The sequence below is a fragment of the Ambystoma mexicanum genome, chromosome 5p (genome assembly GCF_040938575.1).
Source record: "Ambystoma mexicanum isolate Mex_15411 chromosome 5p, UKY_AmexF1_1, whole genome shotgun sequence".
In the NCBI taxonomy this organism is placed as follows: domain Eukaryota; kingdom Metazoa; phylum Chordata; class Amphibia; order Caudata; family Ambystomatidae; genus Ambystoma; species Ambystoma mexicanum.
Genome location: NC_090930.1, coordinates 528,441,367 through 528,454,357, shown reverse-complemented (window position 1 = coordinate 528,454,357; position 12,991 = coordinate 528,441,367).

Sequence of the window (12,991 nt, the reverse complement as noted above, 5' to 3'; positions counted from 1 at the left end):
ATAGTTCGGTATTCAAAGTTACTTTTGCTGCTGCTTTCACTCACTCACAAGTAAAGCGGCCTGCCGCGAACACATGGACAGCGCTGGAGAGCTCCAGAGTCACTTGCAAACTGTGAACTCACCGGGTAACTTGCTCGATTACACTTTGCTCAGTGTTCACAGGTCTTCGGTACTAGTGGCTCCTTGTGGTCAGGTGGACAGCCTCCTCTGATCCTCCTCCGCTCACGCCACTCAGGAATGGAGCCTCCTCTGCTTCTGAGAGTGCCAGGTGCAACCCAGCCACCTGGAACCTTTGAAGAGGGAACACTTCCCTCTCTACTGCTGCTTCCCGCTGCGCAAACTCTTCACAGTGAAATGTCACTGGGCACACAACCTCTGCAACAGGGAGAGGCAACGGAAAAGACTCTCTCAGGACTAGTGGTCCCAGTGTTTTCTCTTGCCACAGATTTCCCTTTCAGCTGCAACCACGGCACATGCTGCTTCTTCCTCTTCCGTTGCTCTACTTCTCTCTCTAATGCCTGCACCTGAGGGGGCTTTTTAAGCCTCTCAGTCCCCTTCAGGTGTAGGTCATCTACACCAATTATAAGATCACTCCCATAGTAGTGTTTCTTTGCCATCTCTCTTCCTCGTCCAAGTAATGAGGGTATTATTGGACTTGAAATCCCTTGCAGCAAAGTTAGTTTTTCTAGCTCTTTGTGCTTGGCTGATTTGCCTTCTATTTTCAACAACATTTTTGAAGGAATTTCATACAATTCAGTGACCCTTCTTGTTTGAAAAGAGGATTAAGGAGTTCTAGGCTTTTTGTGATTATTATTCACAGACATCTTTCCATTACCCCCTTTTGAGTTAGGGAAGCACTGTGCTCTAAGGGCTTTAGAATGAGAATTGTTCACTTTTATACCACAGGAGCATTGGCTGATTTTACCTACATTTATATGTTCAACAAGTGGAACAGTTAGATTATTGTGGCAACAAGTGATTCAGGTATTTTGGCATTTGTAACTTATCTTCCTCAGAGTAAGTTAAATACTGTGGACCTCATCACGAGCTGGGCGGTAACGCCAGCACTATTAGCACTGGCGCTAATAGCCCTACCGCCAACCCCCCCCGCGCTATTAGCACCGGATCACGGGTTTGGCGGAACGGCTATTGCCCATTCCCCATTGGACCCATTCGGGAATTCCTCATTGGACTCAATGGGGAAAATTTGCGCTATTACCGCCGGCGGATTTCCCGCTGGCGGTAAATGCACCAAAATCAGCAAATTTGCTGCTGATTTCCCCCAGCTCACAGCTGGGGGAAAATCCGCCATGGTCATGATCTGGCGGACCCTTAAATGCGGCGGTAATATCGCTACCGCCGCATTTAAAGGTTACCGTCAAACTCGTGATGAGACCCTGTGTCTCTACCCATTGGTTCCTGTCACCTCCAAGACTTTTCGCCTCCCAGGTGATCCTCCCGCAGAGCACCACCCCCAAGGTCAGGATCAGGAAGCGTCTGCCTTTCCCTGGACACCTGCGAGGTCACTTTAGGCAGGGAATGGGTGAGGGATACATAGGATCCATCACAGTAGGCAGGGAATGTGATAGAGTTTAGGGTGTTAGGCGTTCATGACTGCTCCCTGCTTTCAATCCTGTTTTTAAATAAGCTTTTGTACCCTGCATGGTGGATGCATCATTTGTTGTATATGCTCATGTTTCCCATATTCCACCAGCATCATATTTTCAATGTTTTCTTTTAGATAATGGATCCCCAAAAAATAAAAGAAATCATTGATTACAAGTCAAATATGACATATCCATTAGGTGCCACAAAGTCAGAAAAGCTCACAATTCGAAGAAGAGCCTCAAACTTTGAATTATCAGGTAAAATCTTTTTTCCATATTTCTATTTTAAGCCTGCTCTTACATATTTAATACAATGAAAATGTCTTTGGTCACTCTTATTTTTCACACATTAATCGTTAAATATTTCACAATACAACTCTCAGACATGTAATTCACAATCATATTACTCAGTAGCTGTGATTGAGCATTCATGACATGTTACAAATCATCCATGTTCACATTGAAATATTTGCATCTGCAAATGCACAATCATTTTTAAAATATTTGGATTTGTGTGTGAACTGTAGTAATGATTAATTATTGTTCAAATGTATAATGTATAAAACCAATAGATGAACAAACATCACAAAAAGAAAGATTATTCTTAAAATCAATTCTGTGATTGTAAATGGTGTAGCAGCCACCTACATGGCGTTTTATATAAATAATATATCCTTCTCATATACAATACCTTTCTCATTCTCATCTATGTTGCATTTTTCTCTCTACAGGTGGAGATTTGTGTCACGTTACTGTTAAAAGGGACGGCACAACAACTTCAGAAAAAGTAGTGTCTAGCGCTGAGAAGGCACAAGAAATATTTAAACATTTCCATGGCAGTGGAATTGGTGCCCACAGTGTCATTAGTAAGACTTGTGATGCAATTGCCCAGCACTACTACTGGCCAAATATGTATGCAGACGTTAGGAACTGGGTAACTATAAATTGGCTTTTTTGCATAATAAGTCTATAGAAGCAGTCATGATACGCCCATTAGCATTTATTTAATTTCAAGCATCTTATGTTTTGCATATCTTCATGCATGCTTTTAATATATACTTTTTCTTGCATACCATTTTATGAGTCCAGTTATTGGCTGACTGTAGTATCAAATAATTATATTGCATGCATACCACATCTTACTTCAAACAAAAAACAATTCTTAACTCTTGAACCTGATATTTTACAACACATTTACTTTACTCAAAACATTACATGGTTCGAAATTGAGATACGATGAGCAGGACCTAAAACCAGCTTCTGGATGTCGGGCACCACCCATTAGGCAGGAGCTACTGCTGGGGAACCAGAAGTTACCAAAGATGCTCCTTTTAACTTTTTGTCCAGTTTGTATGAACCATTGTGTTTAAATGTAAATTAGATGTCTTCTAATTCTTCTTTATTAACATTCTCAAATATTTAAATTTAATGCCACATTTACATTATTAGAAGGCACCAGTTGGCAGAAGGAGCCAAAAGTAGATCCTGGTAACGATTGGTTTCAACCTAACCAGGCTCTACTGTGCTAGAAGTAGGCCTTAAATAGTTCCCAGCCCCCCTCAATTTCGAACCCTGCATTACAACTTTGGTTTCCCTCACGTATTCTTGCTTAATTTGTACCGGTTTTACATGTTCCTCAGCTGCCTTCTTCTCGCTTCATACTTTTTTTTTTTTAAATATATTTTATTAGTTTCATAACATACGATATCAAAACTGGCATCAGTGGTAATAGGTCAAGCGTATCAGAAGGTAAAGTCCCCAACTCCCCCCCCCCCCACCCAACCCACCCCTCCCCCTCCAAGACCACAGTTAGTTCTATGTTCATCATGAGTCCATGCCCGGGCCTGGGTCGCCTTCCCCGGTTATCTCACCCTCCTGTGACTCTGGATGGAGCAAGGGTACTGTTAAGGCCACCCAATGGTGTAGCTCTTCGCTAGAATCAAGTCTCTGCACTTGGATCGCCGTCTTCCATGCTGCAGTTTCAGCTGTGATCCACTCTGTAAGATCTCCCCACCATAGGGGCATAGGCGGGCCTCTGGGGCTCTTCCGCCCCATGGCTATACGCCTTTTGGCCGTTACATAAATAAGGTCTCTGAGCTTGTTGAGGGGTTTGTTCTCCCTGCAGCGCCTATACCTACCCAGGATGCATGCAGTGGGTTTGTCCACTTCAATGTCAATGTCTGCACTAGCCACTCTTTCCTTCACTTGTGTCCAGAATTCTCTGATCACTGGGCATCCCCAGAACATGTGGGTCATACCAACCTTGGACTCACTGCATTTGGGACATGATTGGGTGCCCGCACCGGTAAATCTTGATATAGCTTCCGGGGTGAGGTACGCTCTCTTCATAACATACAGTTGGATGAGCTGCAAGCAGGCGTTTCGGGAGATTTTTTTGTGGTAGTGGGTTATATCGCCCCAGGTTTTGTCTTCAAAAACCAGGTTCAATTCATTTGAGGTCATCTTTGGTGGAGCCCCATAGTAGGGCCTCGTAAATACGTGAGGTTTCGTGGCCCCCCTCAGCAGCGTTCAGTATCATTTCGATACATTCGTTTTCTTCAGTCTGGTCGATAGCGACCGGCCATCTGCTAGTCAAGGCCTGTATGACCGCCCTGTGCAGCAGGAATTGCCCGGCCGGGAGGCCGGTGGCATCGCAGAGGTCCGGGAAGGCCAAAACCATCTGTTCTTGGATTAGGTCCCCAAGTGTGGCCACCCCGAAGGGCTCCCATTGTGTACGGGTCTCAAGTTACCCCCCGGAATGATTGGACATGAGTGCAGCAATGGGGATCTGTGGGGAGTACGGGTCCTCGGACCCGACCAGTTTGCAGGCCCTTTTCCAGAGTCGGATCCCCAGCTTAACGAGGTAAGGCCAATGTTCGAAGGCACTCTTCCTGGTCCACAGCAAATCCCTAAGTAATAGCGGGGGGAGGGCCGGCTGGAGGAGGCGAGTGTCGGTTGTGCTTTCGTCGGCCATCCACCGCACAATGTGTCTCAACTGGCTGGCAAGGAAATAGAGTTCGAAATTGGGGATCTTCAGCCCACCCCTCTCGTATGGTCTCTGGAGAGTCTCCAATGCCACCCTGTGCCTGCCTCCCTGCCAGAGGAAGCCCCTACAGAGTTTGTTGAGGCCTTTAAAGAACGTGGGGGGGATGTAGAAGGGAACGTTAGTGAAGTTATGCAATAGGCGGGGTAGGGCGACCATCTTAAGGAGGCCCGCCCTCCCGGCCACTGAAAGCGGGAGCCGCCCCCAAAACTCCATGGTCTTTAAGAGAGAGTCTTTGGCCCTTACGGTGTTAAGAATATGTTCCATGCCGGGGTTTCGATGTATAGTTATCCCCAAATATTTGAACGATGTCGCCTGCCATTCGAGATCTAGGGGAGGGAGAGATCCATAATATTCACTGTGTAGTGCAGCTAAGGGGTAGAGGCAAGATTTACTCTTATTAATCTGGATCCCGGTGTGTTTGTGAAAGCTGTCCAGGGTTTCAAGAATGTAGGGTAGGAGGTGTTCAGGGTCCTGTAAATACAAGAGGGTGTCGTCCGCGTACATAGAGACAAGGTGAGTCGTCCCATCTGTGGTGAGGCCCCCATCTCCATATTCCTGTCTCAGGTAGGCTGCTACAGGCTCGGCGGCAATGATTTACAGCATGGGGGATGGGGGGCAACCCTGACGGGTGCCTCTGTGTAGGGACCATTTTGCGGAAAAGGTTCTATTGGTTCGTACCCTTGCAGTGGGGTTGGCATAAACCAGCTGGGTCCATTTCAGAAATACGGGGCCTATTCCCATCTTTGCCATGGTAGCATGTAGCCATTCCCACCTCACGGAATCAAAAGCTTTGGTGGCATCCAGTGACGCCACCGCAAGTTTCTGTGGTCTACCCTCGGTACTATAAATGACGTGATGTAACCTACGCAGGTTCTCAGTGATGGATCGTCCGGGGACATATCCGGTTTGGTCTTGGTGAATCAACAGTGGGATCACTCTGCATAGTCTGTTAGCGAGCAGTGCTGTGAGGATCTTGCAGTCTACATTTAGCATAGAGAGGGGCCTGTATGAGGCACAATCTGCCCCGTCCTTCCCAGGTTTGAGTAGAGGTATTATCACGGCCTCGCTCAGGGAATTCGGGAGGGCGCCACGCTCGAAGGCCTCATTATAGACCTGAGCTAATATAGGGGCGAGTGTTTCCTCATATGTTTTATAGAACTCCCCAGGGAGGCCATCCGAGCCCAGGGTTTTCCCATCTGGTAGCGTTCTAATTACCACCTTGACCTCGTCGGGAGTGATGGGCTTATCAAGGGTCTCAGCCATATGTGAGTCTAGTTTAGGCAAGTCGATGACGTCGAGGGCGTCTTCGATCCCCGTGTCTCAGGGGGGGGGTCTCAGAGTACAAATTATGGTAGTAGCTAGAGAAAACCGAATTAATTTCCTGTTGGGTATGCACGGTAGTGCCGTCTGGTGTGAGTATGTGGCAAATGGGTGGCCTGGGGGTTTCCCTTTTGTAGAGCCAGGCTAAGAGTTTCCCGGGTTTGTCCCCCAGGGCATGGACTCTTTCCGTGTGTTTGGCGTAGCTTAGTTTACCTAGGGCTTCCCAGTGCTTTAGGCAGGTTTGTCTGAGTTCGCTAATTTTAAGTAAATGATCGGGGGATGGGTCAGCCCTGCCCTCGAGGGCACACAGGTCTCTCTCGGCTCGTTCCAACAGGGTTGTGATGGATCTCTGGGCACCCCCAGCTGCTGCGATCATCACACCCCGCATGACCACCTTATATGCCTCCCAGGCGGTGCTTATGTATTTAACACTATGTAGGTTGTTCTGCCAATATTCTTCAGTATCGTCTCTTATGCGCTCTCTGAATGCTATCAGGTAGAGCTTCGGCTCTCAATCTCCCCGTGGGAATGGGGGGTCTAGGCGGGAACACCTCCCAGGTGACCAACAGGGGAGAGTGATCGGACAGTACCCTCGGCAAATAGTGTGCATCAACAAACACAGACTGTTGTGTCTGGCTGAGAAAAATATAATCTAGCCTGGTGTGCACAGCATGTGGTGGGGAGTAGAAGGAGTACTCTCGTTGCCCCAGGTGCTGGTCCCTCCAAATATCACTGAGTTGCAACTGATGGACTAGTTTAGAAAGTATTTTGGCCGGAGGGGAGGGACGATCGTTTTTATTGTCGGATCTATCCAGTAGAGGGTCAAGAGTGCAGTTATGGTCACCTCCCCATATCATAATTCTGTCCATATATGGGGTGAGCCGTGTATAGAGGGAATGGAAGAAGGTAGTTGCGTCGTGGTTGGGTGCGTAAGTACTAACTAGGCATAGCTCTTTGCCCTCGACAGAACCACAAACCACAACCATCCTCCCCTCGTTGTCTGATTTAGTGCTAGTAAGCCTGAAGGGGACCGTGGGGGCAATCCAGATCAGGACCCCTCTGGCATAGGAGGAGTAAGCGGAACCCACTAGGGTGCCATGCCAGGTTTTGGCCAGGGCATCTAGCTTTTTGGCAGTTAGGTGAGTCTCTTGGAGCATGGCGATTCCGACCCTGCATCTCTTCAAGTAGGATTGGACGCGTCGTTGTTTGACGAAGCTGTTCAGGCCTCTAACGTTCCAAGTAACGATCTTTACTGTGTCAGCCCTAGGTATTACGTAGACGGACGTGTGGGGCCAGCAGGACTCTGGATCTAATTAGTGCAGCAATGCATGACGAGTGCTTCCATGGTCTCGGTAAATTCCGTTTGTAGTTCCCAACTGTAATAATAACACCACGTTTTCCCCCCCACCCCCATTAACTGTACACAACCCAAACAGAGAACTAGCCCAGCGAGGTCACCCTCATTATGACAATCCCGTTTCTGCTCCGTAGGACCGTGCATAGGTCTCCAGGTGCCCTACGGGTGGGTATGTACACCCAAAAAAAGGGAAGACATTTTCCAGGGGGTGGAGTGAACCTTGACTCCAGTGTCTCCATGTTAGGATCTAATCAGCTGTGTGGGAGCTCAATTTGCCCGCCGGCGGTGGGTAGAGGCTGCATGATTCCTATCGAGATGGCGGGCGAAACGTTATCTAGGTTTCCGCTTTCTTTCCTCGACATCAGGTATTTGCAGTCCGTCCATCCAGTCTCTGGCCTGTGTCGGAGTGTCGAACAGGTGTGCCCTGTTGTTGTGCAGCACTTTAAGTCTTGAGGGGTACAGGAGCATGTAACGCAACCCAGCCGCCTTCAGTCTGGCCTTAGTGTGTATAAACTGGGCTCTGTTCATTTGAACCTGGAAGGTATAATCAGGGTAGATAGCAATTGTGGCGGAGTCCCGTTTGATTTGGCCACCTGCTCGGGAAAAGGCTAGGATTACCTCTCGGTCTCTGTAGTTAAGAACTTTTGCTATCACCGGCCTGGGTGGAGCGCCCGGTGGAGGTTTTTTTAGCGAGGGAACTGTGGGCCCTTTCAATGGTGAAGCCTTGGGAGAGTTTACCGGCTCCCACCTCCTGTAGCAGGAGGTTCTCAACATACTTAGTGGGGTCGGAGCCCTCAGAACCCTCCGGCAGCCCGAGGAGACGAATATTGTTGCGACGGGCTCTTCCCTCCGCTTCCTCTGCCCTGTCTTCCAAGTTCTTGACCCTTTGTTGGAGCTCGTCGACGTCTCGGAGGAGGTGCGTTTTGGATTCAGTATTTTCTTTGACCTGTGTTTCAAGCACCTCAGTCCTGCCTGCCAAGGAGCGGACATCTTGGCGCAGAAGGCCCAGGTCTATGGCAACGGCATCGATTTTATGCTCCATCGTTGTTTGGAGTAGTCTGATGGCTTCGAGGAGCTGGGTGTTACTGGGTACCGGTGTCGTCGTTGCCATAGGGTCTGGTTGAACATCTGTGGTCACACAATTCGTGCTCTCAAGGTTCGGAGATTCGCTGGCTGCGTAAGTGTCCATGGTGGTCTGTCGCTGCTTGAGCCTGCTGTTTTTACCAGCCATCTTGTGAGCACACAGTCCACTCACGCCGGGGGCGCAGGTGGTAGGCCGTTAGTCGAGGTGCGGAGGGGTGCTTTGCACTGTTGCTGCAGGGGCCGAGGTGAAGGTGTAAGAGAGGAGAAGCTTCAGCCCAGCGCGGCGGGAGACAGCGCCCGTTTCAGAAGTCAAGGAAGGGGGGTAATGCTCCGATCCCTCACCGTGTCGCAGCAGTTGGCACCCCCTTTCCGTAGTGAGTGAGCAGTGGGGCCTTTAGGCGGTGATTTCTGAGCACCAAGGTGGGCCTCAGTACATCCGAGGAGGCAGGCGGCGGACTCGGGGAGTTGCGCGGTGCCCACACTCCGTTCTGTGGGTGTAGTCAATGTTGGGTGGCGGGTAAGCTATGGCCGCCCATGGGCTCACCAGTTCTTGTGGATGCACACTGCGCCGGGCTTGGGCCGCCCTCGGTGTCGACTGCAGGGCGCAAGGCGGTTCCAGGCGATGGGGTCCGCTTCAGCTACACTCCCTGATGTAGATACGCGTTGGCAGGGGGGCCGAGGTCCCAACAACTCGGGGGGCCAGCCTCTCCGCGGGGCGACGGAGCACTATGAGATCGCAGGTCCTCTATCGCTCCGCTCCCGAAGCAAGAGCCAGGGCTGGTTACCCCCAACCCCGCTCACCTTCGCGGCACCGGCCGGCCGCTGGTCTTGTCAGGGCTCCGCGGAGCTCCGCCGCGCTTCGCGGCCGCAGGCAGGACGCTGCTGGATGAAGGCCCAGGGGGCGGCTCGCTCCGTCCACGAGCACAGGTGCTCCGCTCCTCTCTCTCAACCCCGGTACAGGCCGGCTGGCTGCTCCGGCTCCCCTGCGCGCTCCGGTGGGCAACGTCCTCTGCGGTGCAGGCGCGCTCCGGTCCCTCGAGACTCAGGACGCGGGAGCCGCCATTTTAGTTCTCAGCTCCGGCACTTCTCACTCGGCGTATGACGGCGTTAGTTGTCTCCAGCCGTCTGAAAGACGGATCAAACGATTGCGAATGGGATCCGGCGACGAATGGTGCAAGTTGCAACGTTTAAAAGTTAGCAGAAATACATGAAAAACAGCTTATGATGGCACATCGGCGCGGAGCTCACAGGAGACACGTCCGCTCTACATGGCAGTTAGCCACGCCCCCCGCTTAATACTTAACACTCTTTAGCATACTGTCAAACATTTCATGTCTAGGGCATGTGGCGATTTCCATGATAGTCTTGCCTCATGGATTTGTACTGCGCACAAAGCAGGCCACGCATCAAATACAATGGAGAGGGCGGTGTGAGGAGCCAGGAATGAGACTCGGACACAAGGGGTTCACAGTTTTGGTTAAAGACTTTTATTAAAAGAAAAAGGGGTGGGAAATGCCTCTCTGTCCCTGCACTAGAGGTGTTTCCCTATCTAAAACAAAAACTAAGATTCTGTCAGAGTTAAGATGTCCAAAGCAAAACCGTCCCATGTTCAAAATACTACTGTGGCCCTCACACACTAACAAAGTAAACTCTATGCTGAAAAGTGTAATGTCTGTGGCTTTAAGTGGTTTATAAATGTTCAAAAGAAGAATGCGTAACTCTAACACAAAAGTTCCAGATGGACAGAGTTCCTTCTTCCATAGGGTAGTTCCCTTTCCCTGGATTTCTCTTCATTCTGTTGTATGCTGAACAATATCAGTCCCTTGAATTTCTCTTAATTTACAGTGCAAATGTTCCACTAAAAGAACTTGATTCTTCATCCTTATCTTATTAGAATCCCTGGTGTGCTCTCCTGCCAGGTTTTCACTTCTTGATTGATTTGTTTCACCCAACCTTTGGCTCGTCCTTATATATCCTTATCAGAACCCCTTTTTGTTGATATATGTTTTGTATACTGTTCAACTTGTCTTCACCTGTTGTATTCCCGTACCAGGACTTTCCCGTATGCACTTGCCTAGTATTCTCCCCTGCCAGGGCTTCTTTTGCATTTGCCCTGTACACACTTTCAAAGGTAATATTCTCTTGCTTTAGTTTTACACCATTTTCTGTTTGTCCTGATATATCCTTCTCAGGACCCCTTTCTGCTGATGTATTCTTTGTACACTGTTCACTTTGTCTTTTGTGTGTTGTTCTACCAGGACGTTCACCTGTAGACAGGCTTGTTCTTCCATGGTATACTATCCTGCCAGGGCTTTCTTTACACTCTTGCAATTGCCTGATATACTGTCTTGTCCCGGCTTTCTTTACACTCTTGCAATTGCCTGGTACTCTCCTGTCAGGTCTTTCCTTCCTGTGTGATCTGCCCACACATTTAAATGTAATGTTCTATTGAGTCTACTTTATCTAACACAGCACCTGCCTGGTACAGTATCGTGTCAGGGTTTTTCTTCAATATGTATTGCATACACTTGCAAAACATAATGGCCCTCATTACGACCCTGGCGGAGAACCATGGTGCAATTTGCACCATGGTCCATGGCGCTAAGCTGCCAACTCCGCCATGGTGGTTGGCGGACTTACCGCCCCATTCCGACCTTGGCGGGGCGGTAAGTCCCCAATCCCCATTTACCCTTCCCCATTCCCATTTTTGCCCCATAGGGTATAATGGGAGTGGGGAAGGCGTTAATTACGCCACCGTAAATTACGGTGGCGTAATTAACAACAAGTCCCATAGCGCCATGGATTTTTCCGCCTGCAAAAAGCAGGCGTAAAAATCACCATGGCGCTACGGGAACTCGTACTCAGACGGAAAGGGGCGCCATGGTTTACGCCGGCGTAAACCCCTTTCCGCCAGGGTTGTAATGAGGGCCAATGTCTCTTACTTCTTGTACCTTTTCCTTTTTTGTAAAGGATTCAGTATTTCCTTTTCTCTCTCGTCATTCATTCACATGTTTTACATTAACTCGTCTTAGGCGTATCTCCCCATACATCCCAGTGTCCCTGCTTCCCTTTAGGGTACTCACCAGCTCTTACTGGCATTCCTTTCTCTTCCAGCGATCAGCCTGTGGTGGTCATTTGGCTTCTCTCTACGTTTCGCCACTTTCGTTCTTTGGCTGATACACTTCCCACAGCTCCTGCTGGGCTCTTCCTGTTTTCCGTTTTGCTTTGGCAAAGGAAACTCTTCCGCTCCGCACCTGCAAATGCCCATGAGCCATGTACTGGCTTCTGTGTTCTCGCAGCATGCCTCCTCTCACGGTCCACTTCCTACTTCTGTCTACCTGAGCCAGAAGGCTCCACGAAGGCCTCTACAGCTCCACGGTCTCTCTGTGCGTCCCGAGAGAAGTAGCTTTCTCCTTCCAGCAGCGTGTCCCGGTCAGCGGTGGCTGCGGTTTAAATCTCCAGGGTACAGGACTGGGCTCCCAACAACTAGAGCGCAACCTGTGCTCTTGGTCTTTTCTGCTGTGCATTACTTGATTCCTCTTCCTTGTCCCAGTTTACTTGCGTTTATGGGGATAGAAGTTCATTCTTGATGTTACTTACATATGTGGAATTTGTGTAAGTGTCTTTAGAAGTGTTTAAAGGCAAGTTAGCTCTTGATAACTTGTGTTCAAAGTCTAGGAAGCCATTTCAATGAGTTCTGGAGGGTAAGACAAGTCTTGATGGTTCAGATACAGCCCTTGCTAGGTGCTCTGCCACTTAAACGGAGACTGTCTTCCCTCCAATGTGGTCCTCCCTCATACAGCCACCCTCAGGTGCAGGTGGCGCCTGACGTCCCCTGGCCACATGGGAAGAGGTCACCCATGGGAAAGAAGTGATGACACCATCGGATTCATCACATCGGACAAGAGAAGTAACTAGAAGGTGGACAGAAGGCAAGGCTGGAAGAAGGGTGCCGGAGGAAAAAAGTATGGCTGGGGCGAAGGAGGCTGCCGGAAAGGTAAGAAGTAGTACCGGGCGGTGCAACTGGGGGTGAGTGCAAGTGGGGTGAAGTGGGTGCAAACACTGTGTTCATATGAGCAGGTGAGAGAGGATTGGGGAGGACGAGGGAGCAAGCTGGAGAGAGGCAAGGGGGATAGTCCTTTTAAATGTAGCATCAAAAACGTGTGTGCCCCAAATCTAGATACTGTACTAATACGTGTTCGCTCCAAATCTAGAAACTGTACTAATACTTGTGTGTTCCAAATCTAGGTGGTTTCCACATACCTGTGTACTCATGAATTAGGGGGTGACCATATACGTGGGCATTCCAAATCTAGGTTGTATCAAATACTTGTGCGTCCCAAATCTATGTAGTTTCAAATACCTGTGTGTTGAAAACCTGGGTGTTGTTCTAATACAGGTGCAGTCCAAATCTAGATGTATTTCAAAATGTTTGCGGTCCAAAATGGTGAGAAACCTGAGGGTATTCTCCCAAGCGAACCTCGAGGAACCCTTATTCAGGTGGCCAAAGAAGGACTCCTACGCTCCGATCCCAACTCTGGGGCACAAAGACAGAGAAAGGCTCACTTGCATGGGGGA